At 41.2% G+C, this 13,356-nt stretch overlaps 1 protein-coding gene across 1 annotated transcript in view; it reads right to left on the minus strand.

Annotated features, from left to right (window-relative positions):
• Positions 1 to 13,356, minus strand: part of UTRN (utrophin) — a 352,485-nt gene that overhangs the window by 317,777 nt on the left and 21,352 nt on the right. The gene's annotated exons all lie outside the window — the stretch shown is intronic.

Genomic DNA, 13,356 nt, shown 5'->3' on the forward strand with positions numbered 1-13,356 from the left:
CTGCCTGCTAGCAAGTAACAGACTTCAAGATAATTGAGATTTCTTTTCTCTTTAAAATCAGATAAATCTGCTGCTTTGTAACTCCTTATGAAAATAGGAGGACACTCCAGCTTTCAGAGAACTGGCAAGTTCAATTCCACAAACTGAAAATAGGAATGCCAATGGCAATTTTCTGTTCAAATCAAACTCTCTGGTCAAACACAATACTCATTTTAAAAATCCTGAATATTTTTAGCATTCGTTCTGTAAAAAGTTTGCAGTATCACTACAACATTTTTTTCACACATTCAACAGAACATAAAAGCAGAACAACTCTTCAAGGTAAGCATCCACATCTTTTAATGGCCTTTCCTAAGAAGGAAGTTGTACAAATAATCCTCCACGTCAAAAGTTACAAACTCTAATTAGGCATGCCTTTTCCACTGTGCAGTAATTCCAAATAAGACAGGGCAAGGAACAGTAAAGCACAAGGTTGGTAATGCAAGAGTTATCTTACAAGTGGGACTTTAAACTGTGCTTACCACCAGTACAGAAAGCAAATCCAATCCCTCTGTCTCCAAAACCCTGTTGTCAACTTTATAATCAAATTAAGAGGACTCCAAATTCCATAGTTTTGAAAGACACTCCATATTCCACACTTTAGCATACTGAACTGTACAGAATTCCAATAGTCACAACAAAGCAATGCCAGAAGAGATTAACTATAACACATAATACAAGCACTATGACCAGAGAGAATTCTAAACCACAGAATTGGTTTCAAAAGCAGAAAGACAGAGGTTGTTTGATTTGTCTGCCTGTCTCGTTGTATTATGCTATAAGACAACTGTTCTAGATACAGCTCTCCTCTCTTCATTGATATCCAGTTGGGACAGTTTACTGTATCACATCCCAGACACTATTCAGGGGACGGAAGGAGGGAGAAATCAAGATCAGATTTTTCTTTAAATTTTTGTGGGCCAGAAGTTGGTCTTACTTAATTTTGTGGGTTGGAGGTTTTTTCCCCCAAATTCAAGAATTCCTCAAAGTTGAAGGCTGAGAGGCTTCACACAAAAGGAGTTTTGTTTCCATGAATAAAGACAACCATACATTTAAGGGGTTAAATCAGACATTTGTATCCGAACATTTCTGTGAACCATGCAAACAGGAGCAAAGTGAAAAGGTAATAAAAGTTTTAAAGCTAGGATCTCTATTTTAGAAACAAACAAGGATGTATTTTGTAAATACAAATACAAACCTTACTGTGCCAAGCACTTCACAAGAACAAAACAAAAAGACGCTGCCAACTCCACCAAGCAGACAATGAGAATTAGCAGACAGACTCGCATGTATGCCAGAAGTCTTACCAACAGCACCACATCTTCCTTTTTTCAAGTCTTGATGAGACTGGTCTGGATTCCCTAAAAATGCTCTGCTGTGTATCCAATACCTCACCTCACCTCAGTCCCTGCCACTCCAAGAAAAGGCCCACCCACACTTGGCAAGACTGAAAAACAATCACAAGTTTCAGGAGTTAGCGAGTTTGTGACATTTCTGGGTTTACCATTTCTCAAAAGAGCGTTTGCAGTCGGTGAGAGCAGTTAAAGAAACAACAGTCTGACTCGATCAGTCCCTTGAACTTCATTCAATGTGAAGCTATTAGAGGAGCTGAGTAAAATCATCCATGCACCAAGGCTTCCAAAGAAACCCAGCTCTCAAGCTCTGCCTGCTATGAGTAGCTGCCCCACATACATCAGAGAAACTGCTTTTATCTAACAGCAGGCTTTAACTTAAAAACCCAACATTTCAATAGGAATATACACTGAGAATATTTATTCATTTAAGGGGAGGTTGTGGCACTGTGTTTAAATTAAAGAACAAATTTTAAAAATCACTTGCCTAAATGGAGATAGAATTACTGGCATGAAATAGTTTCATATCAGAACCCATCTGCAAAGAAGTTAGCTTTAGGATGGCAGGAATATTTTTAAGCTAAATTTTAAAAAGTGAAACCATGGCCTCTGTGAATGTCTTAAGTATTGGGTGTGAAATCCATAGGTTAACCGCAAGGGCAGATAAGCAAAAGAAATGGAAATTTCTGGTCAAAGCAATCTTTGAAGAAGGCAAACTTTTTAAAAACGTTTTTAAACAAATTCCACAGCTCAATATACTACCATACTCTCTACCCCTAAACCACTTCATTCATTAGGAGGAAGATGGTCTTATTTCTACTACTACTGAATTCAACAGGCCATTTATTTAGCAGCTCTCTGACTGAAGTACGTGCTCTCTTCTATTCTCTCTGGTGTTGACAGCAGTAATCAAATTTTGTACATGCCACTGGCCCTATTATAGCTCCACAGCAGCTGGCTGGCTGCCTAGGCTTCTTATCATGTATGATAAAAAAGACCAGCCAAAACTACTGTGGGAAGACAGAAGTAGAGGAAAGCCTAACTAGAAGTCTAGTAAGTAGAAATCATGTCTTTTTATGCTTGCCCACGTATTACAAAGCATGAAGAACAAGGCTACACTCAACACATGACAAGCTTGCTTTAACAGTTTTCAGAAGGGCTGGAGCTTAGATGACAATCCAGCCCTTGTTGAAGAGAAGGTCTGAATGCCACACTTCATACGTGAAACACTACCCATCTATAGCTCAGTCCACACAGCAGGCAACGGGAAAGCAAAAGCATATAGAGGTGGGGGGGAAAGGAAAAAAAGAGAGGAAAAAACCCAGATAACCATACCCATTCATCTGAAGGTGAGCTCATAAATACTTAAAATCACTTCTCTATCACAGCCCAGCACGTACCAAGTCAGCACTGGGTTCAGAGTAAAATTAGAGTTCACAGAGGCAAACAATAATGGGAGCAGAGGGCAACATCCTTTAATTATACAACTCCCCTGTATACAAGACAATCTAGAATGAGATTGGCTTCCATTTCTTCTTTGCCTTCTGGGAGCCTTCCAAGAGCCTTGAATGCCTTGACTCTGAGAAGAGGAAACTGGCTTCTTTTTCACAGCCTGCCTCCTTCCAGCTGTGTTCCAAGTAGGCCTTGGGTAGCCCTGCACTGAACTTCCACTCTTCCATACAAGTCCATACAGAAAGGCTTGGTTTCATGGCAGAGGAAAAAAATCTAAAGGACTTCTTATGGGAGCAGAACAATAAAGTACAGAGTTCCTCCTTCACCTTCCTTCTCCATCACACACAAGCCAAGTCTTCTCCTTCCTAGAGGGGAAGCACAGTCTTTCTCCAGGTTCCTGTACTACCTGTTTAGTCCTACCCTTTATAACATTGCTGTAATGAGCATCTAGTTAAGAGCTTCTTATGCTGTGGGACATTAACATCCCATAATTTTGTTCAGGATGTTTCATTTCACCACAACAACCTGGCAACTTTTTTTGCTGGCCTGACAAACACGATTTGAATTAGCAGGCCACACAATATTTGTTTAGCAAGCAAACAAAAGCTTCCAGGCAATGCTAAGGAGAAGGATGACAAAAGGGCAACGAGAACTTGAACAGAGAGTAATGTTTCAAGTGCCTATTGGATTTTGCTGGAAACTGGTGATTACTTTAAACCCTACTTCCAGGAAACCCACAGCACCAGCAAACTCACGTGGAAAACGATGAGTTTTTGGCATTTCTATTGAAACCTTTCCCACAGACAGGTTCACGTCAGCATAAAGCTTTCTAGAAAATGAAAATTAGCAATACAGTAAATGCCCTCATTGCTATGGAAGAGGAACAGTGTGTGGCAGCTAGTGGAGCACTGCAGTACAGGTGACACACAGATATTCTCTCAGTGCTCTCACAGGCAGTTCCAACACAAACCCTTCCAGCACACTGTGCCTGACACATGGGTCTCGTCAAACAGCATGTCTGTGGCTGCCACAAATAACTGACTCATCCTGCAAAAGAAATAACAGTAGCAGCTGTAGATAAATTGTGATGCCTTTCAAGAATCACTATAATTTGAGTCATTCTTTTTTGAAGTTCCTCTTACAGCTTCCATTTTCCTTTTGTAAAAGGGAATATTTTGAATGTAAATATTGAGAAAACCTTTGCAGTACATTAGCCTTCCAAAAGTGTTGCTTACATTATAGTCACACCTGTGAAGCCCAACCAAACAATACCCCCTTCTCACAAAACATCCTGGGCCACCTGTTTACAGCAGCTCAGAGGAGTGACAGCAGGTTCATAGGACAAATAGGAGAATTCTGCATCTTGCTTCTCATTTAAAATGCGGAGCACACTTTCCAAAACAAGGTTCCTGGCCATCCATAGGCACCTTTATAAAACAAATCCCAATCAATCGACGACAGATGCACTGTTCAACACTTGTGTGGTTGTATGCTGGGGTGCAATGTGTATTCCAGTAGGAGCCCAGGCACTGAACCCTGAGTGACAGCATGCAAGCCCAAGCAAAGAAGTGCCATCACTTGAGCAGATGAGCTCCTCCAACCAGCGATCCTGGTGATTTCACAGTTTTCAAAAGCATTTGCCCTGCTGCAGTGGGATGGACTGGGAAGACTGGGTTCAACCCAGCGGCCAAACAGCTGTAAGAACTGTGCTGCTGAGCAACTCCACCCAGGACAGACAACTGCCCTCAGCAAACCCCATAGCACCAAGAACTGCTGCACAAAAAGCCACTGCTTCCAAAAAACATCTCATTCCTCTGTCATTCACATGCCAAGGCTTTGGAAGCAGTGATTTAGGCAAACATATGAATAATTTACTTGTAGACTTTCCTGTCACTCATTTTGCAAGTATCTGTTTGTAACTCCAAGAACATAAACATCTCCATGCTTCCTTGTAAATCCCACTGGGTTTTTTTCCTTAGAAAGTATCTTCTGGTACATTCTTTTCAAACTCTGACTGCTTTCCCCATCCAAACTCCACAGGGCTGTGCATTGGTGTCTGCCTGAAGCTGGGCAGAGGGGAAGGAAAACATATCAGGAAACCCGAAGAGCAGCTCTGGAGCAAGCACATGTCCCTCCACCTGCCCAAGCCTTCAGGCCTTCACTCTACCAGCTAGGGCTGCAACCACAACCTTCAGCCTGAAAGCTAAAACCTCATCTCCTACCACGGTGAGAAAAGGAGGGGACATAATCACAGTTAAATATATCACAGGCACATTTCAGGAGTGGCACACCCTGACCAATGACCACAGCATTCATGGTCAGCAGGGAGCCACCAACACTGCAGCTCCAAAATTCTGTACGTTTGGTTTTCTTTTTTAATGCCCTGTAACAATGCATGGGTGATCAGACAGCACCCTCTAAGACATTAACTCTTCAGCTGTACCACTTAGAATACGCTATTTATTTGCATACTGACAGAGTGTTGCAAGTATACACATTACCGGCCTTGTTAAAATTAGCGTTCAATATCTTCCACCCAGATGGTCTACTTCCCTTCCTGCTTGCAACAACGTATTCTATTCATGCTTTTCCACAACAACAAAACACAAAAACAGACAGCATTGTGCAGAGCTGCCCTGCCTTCTGCAGGAACTATTAACAAAGTTCTTCGGACTTCCCAGTCACCATGATGGGGATGGAAAGTTTTGCTCACCTGGAAAAGAGGGATCTGCAGAAAGCCTGCATTAGGGGCCCCAAGTCTCCCTATTCCTTCCTTGAAAAGTGAGAGTACTGTAGAGAGCTCCCTGAGCTAAATAGGCTGTCTTTTCCTAGTTCAGAGAGCTAAAAATCAGTAAGAAACCATTAGAAGCATCCTAAAACTGAGAAGAATAAAATGAATTCTATTCTCTATGGACCTTGGTCAGGTCCAACACAAACACATCTCCAGTTAAACTCCTCACTCCTCAGAGGACAAACCTATCTCCTGCCAAGGACCCAAGGCAAAGGACCCATCCCTCTTACTAAAATAGCATTTGGTTCTATCAGAGTCAAAAAAAGAAAAAAAAATCAAACCAAATCAACCCAAAACACATCTACTCAGCTCAGTGCAGGAAGGGTGCACTAGGTTTTCAGGACTCACAGTGACACAACACCCAGCTCGAGTGCATGCACCCAGCCCACGGTCCTGGAGCAGCCCAGCTTGATGAGTGCAGCCATCACACCATTCCTTCTGCATGATGCTAGAGCAGCAATGTAAAATTTTCTGAACTACAGAAATCCATCTTGGAATTACCTACACTGCTGCCACTGCACAAGCTTTTACTTTCATGAAAGATCACTTTACCAAAAGGAAGAAAGAAAAAAATCCACACAGAACATACTCCTGTTCAATCTTCTTTAAAGCCTCCAGTTAACTTAATATAGACTTAATATATCTCTTATTAATTTGTTGCAATAGTTAAATATACACTCACTGCTAAAAGCTTACACAGCATTCACAACCTTTAGCCACTGAACTCCTTTTAACAGCTACAAATTGCAAATCATTGTGGGATTAAGATTATCAAGACTTCAACAAGGCCAGAGAGTATATTTCAACAGATAATCCAACATTCAGATATTTTGGTAGGTATAACATTCTACAAAGACTGTAGTAAAAAAAAAAAAAAAATCATTGCATCAGTTTTCAGGTACTAGAAATGCATCATTAAAACTCTTGTTAAAACTAATGGCCTTCTTTCTGTCCTCCTTCACAAATTAGCACAGAAGAGAAAAGAACGAGGTAGAATCATGTACTTTGTTAAATATTGAACCTAGTGGAACCTGCAAAATAACTGATTAATAAATTACTCTGAGGCTGAAGTCAATTTACAGAGAGACCATCAAAGAGCAACTATGGCAACACAGAACTACCACACTGCACTGCCAGCTAACAAAGGGAAACATAACAGAGCAGAGCAACAAACAGCATCAACCTGCTTTCTTAGGGCAGCAAAAGCGAGAATTAAAACTCTCAGAGGGAGTGCTCTTCAGTTTAGCACAGCATTTCTGCATATCAAGGGACTAGGGAAAAAGTGTGGAAAAGAGACAAAGCACATGGCACAATGGAACCATTACCTAAAGGAAGAACAGACCCACACAAATAAATACCAAAAACCCTCAAGTATCTCTTACAGTAATGGTACACACACACTCATAAACAGAGATCCAACAGCAGTGAAAATGACAGCATTTTATTTGGAACAGAATGTGCACCCTATCTGAAGCCACCTGCCCAGGTAACCAGGCAGAGACTGGGGAGCAGCCCAGATCACTCATCAGCTGATGAGGCTAAGTAATAGCTAGGTTAGTAGGTACCTCACTCCGCTCCACACTGGCTAAGGAGAGCTCACACAAGCCACAACCAGCAAAAATGTGGTGAAAAGAATAGGCAGTAAGCAGCTGAGGGGCAATAACTTATTCAGTTTTGTGAGCTAGCAAAAGTTGGCATGTTTACGCCCTCACTTGTTTTCAAGAAATTTTCAGCAAGCTTTCTGTGTGTACACTTCACAGGCTTCTGCCAGGTCAAATGGAAAACACTGGGCTCAGCTATTTAAGCTCAAGTGTGTGGAGGAGTAATTACCAAAGCTCCACTGGACAGAAGGATTGCATTCTTTTATTCTTCAAATGCCACCACCCACTAAGATATGATAATAAAACTCTCAGAAACCATGTAAGCAAATCCAGCAAACATTGTGCAGAAGTTAGCCAGCAATCACACAGTACCCATCTCAAAAACTCCATCTGTACCTCTCTAAGTACTATGGCAAAATGACCAACTCCGCTACTTGCTGCCACAATCATCATGGGTTTTGTCTACAACCAAGTGTTAGTTGGATTTAAATCCTAAATCATGTGAAGGTTGAGATGGATGCCACAGGTATATTCTAAAAAGTCTTTCTGTGCAAGACTGACTGACAAGTCATACACATTCCTAAGCCAGACAAATGAAGCCCCAAAACACAAGTCCTGCTTCACAATTACTGCGATACTACAGATGCTGCGCAGCATTCCCATAAACATGACAAATATTTAATGTCAACGATAGATGTGTTTAATAGTCGAATTTAAAACAATTTAAGGGTTAAAACCAGATGCCCACACTATAGTAATAACATTACTGGTCACCTTACTAAAGTATCACACTTTGAAGTGTGAGCAGGCACAGTCTCACCCATGGCGTGAACAGCAGCTTTTCAGCTATTCATTTCACAGCCCCATTTTGTACTACTGGTTATAAAGCCATCTGACATTTCCTGCAACAACCTTACAACAAGCTCAATAAAATTTCACATTGCTTTTACAAAAAACAATTTAAGGCTGAAGCCTTTAATAATTTGCTTTTTTTTTCCTTGGAATATAAGTGTTCAAATAAACAATCACTATTTTCATACTCACTCACAGTGAGTATGTATGTAAGTACCTTTGAACAAAAGTTTTTACACCAAAGTGGACAGATTGAGATTCTGTGACACCACACACCATCCTGTCTGTTTAGGACCCTCACTCTGTTTAGCAGATGGGCTTTTATAATCCCACAGTCTCCCTAGCACAGAAAACAAAGTGCTCCAAATGACACACATTTACCAGTTTGTTCCTTACTTCATCTTGTTTTTCTACTACCCTACTTGCTTTTGTTGTTACTACCAAACACTGAGAAAGTTTTATCATAGGGTTATTTTCTTACTAGCTTAAATTCTCCTGCTTGAGCAGCAACAAGCTGCTACTGCAAAGCAAGCCTTCTATCTCTCTGCATGCCTGCCAGCACATCCAGGCAAACACCACTTCAAATTTGCAAAGTTAATATAAAAGCAAGTTGCATTAAACTTGTTCACAGGTATACTTTAAAAAAATTCTTTACAGGCTGGTAAAACTCCAGTACAAATAAAAGATGAGATGGACAACAAAACACAAACAAGTTGTATGGCAGCAGTAATTTGCTCAAACATGAGTGTGCAGCTCTCTGGTCTCTTATTCTGCCTTCAACTTGTCCTAGATTTGAGCACTTCTCTATAATACTTACATTCAGTCAATCACTATATTGCCTTCACTACCAATCATTGAATACCTAACTGTAGTATGCTCACAGTTAACACTGTCATATATACGTTTCTATTATTTAAGTACAGTTCCCTCACTTTACCTGGACTGGTTTAAGGCAGCTGTATGACTAAAGCATTATAAAACTTCACTGCTACTTGGTTTTGGTTGGTGGTTTGTTTTGGTTCTTTTTTTTACTTTGTAGCATAACCACAGCATTAATACGGTTTGTTTTCTTTAATCTGTTTGTAGGTGATTTTGTTTAATTTTGAATCACAGCATTCTGACACATTTTATTCCCTATAACACAGTTCGCAAAAAAAAAAAACCCATCACTTTTGAATCACAGAAGCATTTTGGGTCAGTCACAGAAAAAAGATAAATCCCTATTACATATTTTCACAAATGTGGTTTGAAAGAGGGGATTCACACAATAAAGATCATCGCAGCTTACACTGTAAGATAAGCAAGGCAGTTTAGGATACAGGTTGCAAGGTTCAGAAACAGAAGTTCATACAGATGCAATTAAAAAATGTTTGCGACATTACTTAAAAATATAACCTATTTCTCACTACCTTTGCGAAAACTTGTGCTATTAAGTGCATGTGAGACTGTGAGTCACTGAGAAGTAGCTCTAGTGTAAATGCAGCTAAATGACCACTGAGCCAAGAAGCTCCCAGGGGTTTTCAGAAATCTACCTTTACACCCAAATAACCTCCCCCAGTCCTGCAGTTTTCCACCACCTATCTTTCTCCTTACTTCCCTCCAAATATTCCTGTGTTCTTCCTGTAAATTATAAAAACCTCGCTACTGCTAAGAAAAAAAGATGATCAGCTCTCAAAGCAAATCACAGGACAGGTCATTCAGTCTTCTTACTCCCACAAGATTATCAGGTGCTGTCACACTAACAATTTCGTACCTACCATTCCACTCCTTACCTTGTTCTACGCTGATCTATATGGGTGTTCATCAGTTTTTTGACCCTCTATCAGGAGAGCCCAAATCAATGAGGCAGGCCAGTTCCTTGCATTCCATCCAGTACAATCCCAGTAAAGTGAGCACTAAACCCCTACCAATAGTATATATAAGCCATGCATGTCCCCTGTTTTGTCTCTGGCATACAAGATCAGGCAGCTGGGATGAAAAAGCAGCAGAGACATGTTCCCGGTCAGGATCAAATGTGACCACTGAAATTCTCCCACCAGCACACAAAAGCAGGAACAAGTAAACATGGAGGGGAGAAACATTTTCACAAGAAAACTAACTTGCATTGGCATTTTAGCTACCAGCTGGACCATGACTCAGATTCCCATCATCAGGCTTCTGGCTAAGCCCAGCTCAGCACGCAGGCTTTGCTACCTCCATCTGACAAACAAGACTGGAGAAGCTCCCAGAGCCCTTGCTGTCTCCCCACAAAGAATTGCTGCAACACATTTCAACCTCTGTATTTCAGTAATTGGTAGAGAAGCAGGGCAGTACAGGGATACATACCCAACTGTAGAGACAGCAAGAACTTTGTGACTACTACGGCAACAGCTGGAGCTCCTCTCAGTTCCTATCATCATCATTCATTCAGTTCCCCACACACTGTACAGCCAGTTCTGGCCAAAAACACCAAGAGGACTCCAATGATGTAGCTGGCTTACCATTTATTTCACTGCTTCAGAAAGCCAACAGCCTACTTCCCAACTAAAACCAGGAAGACTGCTGGGAAGCAGTGATGCCAGGAGGGGATGCCAGGGCAGCAGTGATGGCAGGATGGAATTCCTCATGCCTCATTTCTTAGCCACGGCATCTTCCCACAACGAATTCTACAGTCCACCTTTCCCTCAAAATCCAAGAATGTACTACAGACACAGTGAGCACATCAGAGAGTTCACTTGGTAGGTTTTTCCTCTCCCCTAACCCCCATGTTCTGTACAAAACAGAAGAGCCAAGAGTTCTGTTACAATCTGGGAGCATACAAGGCATGTTCGGGTTCTGGGGATGCTGGGGAGCAGGAAAGTTCAAACAGCAGCAGCAAACCCAAAACAGTGCAGAGCTCGGAAAGTAGAAATAAGAAGAAGGTGAGTGATTCCAGTTCAGCCCACTGCTTACAGAAATTATACAGGGCTCCTGAAGACATCAGAAATTTCACCACTTCAGCTAAGCTTTTCTCTGAAGATAAAACGGTCAAATTTTATAATTAAGTTTCATGGTTAATACCACAATGAAATGCAAATTTCCTTCATTATCGATAAAAAAATTTAACATATATTAAACTCCACTCTCAAGAGTGCTGTATCAGCATAGAAAAAGAAGAAAAAAAGCCACAACACATCAGGATAATGTTAGAAAGGCTTGGTAAACATTGCAAGTACAAACCAGCGCTCTCCTCTACAACACCTTCACAGAAATGCAGCGGAAGTGTTTCAGCACTGTCAACCTGAACATAAGTTCTCCAAAATTATTTTGGAATATGCCGCATGCCTTTTAACATAACCCAGGTTCAAAAATAGGCATTGCCAAGATCCACTTACTCAAATAATCTTTTAGAGGCACCACTGTAGTACCCAAGTACCCTCTAGTTCAGTGCTGCAGAGAGTTTAGTCCTCTATAGTCAGTCTCTCCTCCTTTTCTGGCACTGTAACAGTGCAAAAAGCAGCAAATGATACCTGGTGGGGAAAGGACAGATCACCACACATATCATAGAATCTGCTAAGCTGGAAGGGACACACCAGGATCACTGAGTCCAACTCCTGACCTTGCCCAGGACACTCCAAGAATACACCCTTGTGTCTGGATACAAAATCCACTATAAAAGTGGAAGCCAGGCAGACTAGAACAATGTGTTTCATGTTTGCATTAACAAGTTATTGCCAGATCTTTGACTATGATTTATGAACACTGCATGCAGGAAATGGAATAAAAAAAAAATCATCAAGCAATTATTTCCTGTCCCAAAAGCTGGGGCACACAGTAGTGAAATCCCAACACAGTATAAAACCACAAGGAAACTATGTATGTGACACTTAAAGGCTGAGTTAAGTTTTCACTTCCACAAAGCCAAGGTCACAGGAACAAGCCCAGTGCAGTCACCAGCACAGAACCACAGAAGCCTCCCCAGCTGGGTGGGGACCTCTTGCTGAGAGAGAAACTAAAATTTTCCAGCAAGTTCATGAAACCACCACTATCCTTCCTCATTCAGTGGAGCTATTAAAACACAACTTTCACAGTTGGATACACAAGTAAGAAAGTACACAGACAAGGAAGGAGACAAGCCTACAGAAGGACAGGAAAATATAGCTACAAACTTGCAAATTCAGACACTGACCAGCAGGAGAGCCTTAGCATGTCTTGGACCAAGTGAAAGGGAACAAAAAAAAAAAAAAAAAAAAATCAACTACCAGCTTTTCTCCAGCAAGTTGTAAGGAAGCAAAGCAGTAAAGCTACCTGCATTTTCAGAGTCCAAATATCAATATCCAGACACTACATATACAGGAGAAACTGACAGATTTCAGAAAATAAAGAGTCCCATGAGAAACCTTGGGAGTCAGCTTTACCAAACCTGCAGAGTAGCTGAGCTCAACATCCACAGACAGTCATAAGAAGTGTTTGAGGTTCTTTTTCATTTGAGACAGAGCTAACCAGGAAAAGGGGGGTGGGCTGGGGACAGAGGGGAAACAACAAAGAAGTAGCAACAAATTTCATCCCATATAGACTGAATTCCCTCAGTTGTTTGCCTGAAATGCATTTTTCTGTATCTACTACATGAAGGCTCTGACCTCGTGAAACAGCACGCATGTCCTCTGTCTACCACTTCTGCTCTGAATGCCTCTCATCCCCTAAAAACCTTTTACTGGACGACTCAGGAGATTTACCTTTAGCTCAGTTATGGCATTGCTTTTTTAAAAAAAGTGAATATGCAAGAATACATATTGTCCACATGGCATTTGCTTATTCTGGACAAAATTACTCCAGTCACAATCTAGAGAACTACCATTCAAAAAAATCCAAAGACCTTAGGACAGTATACACCAATTCTTAGACCAAATTTCAGATTAAAAAAAAATTACAAATCACCCTGCTTCTAGTAATTGTTATCATTCAAGGTTCTCAACAGTTATCTTCTATATCCCCAATTCTCAGGAGCTCCCCACACAGTCTGGATGTGACAAGGAAATAAACCCATCCCCTAAGAGATGCCCAGCCATGTTAAGGATGCACTCCCACATGTGCACATACACACACTTATTGCTGGCTGCCTCCAAGCCACCCTTGTTAGCTGGGGAAAACTCAGGGGGTTCTGCACGGTTTGCAAGAATTCCTACCCCAGCAAGTGATGGAAGAAGTACAGACATGTGCTTTAGTATGAACTGAGGATTTACCATACTCCTAAGCAACTAACTGGAAACACCTCATTAGAAACAGACTTCTAACAATCTCAGATCCGCAC

The sequence above is a fragment of the Lichenostomus cassidix genome, chromosome 3 (genome assembly GCF_008360975.1).
Source record: "Lichenostomus cassidix isolate B80296 chromosome 3, HeHo_3.0, whole genome shotgun sequence".
NCBI classification, from domain to species: Eukaryota; Metazoa; Chordata; class Aves; order Passeriformes; family Meliphagidae; genus Lichenostomus; species Lichenostomus cassidix.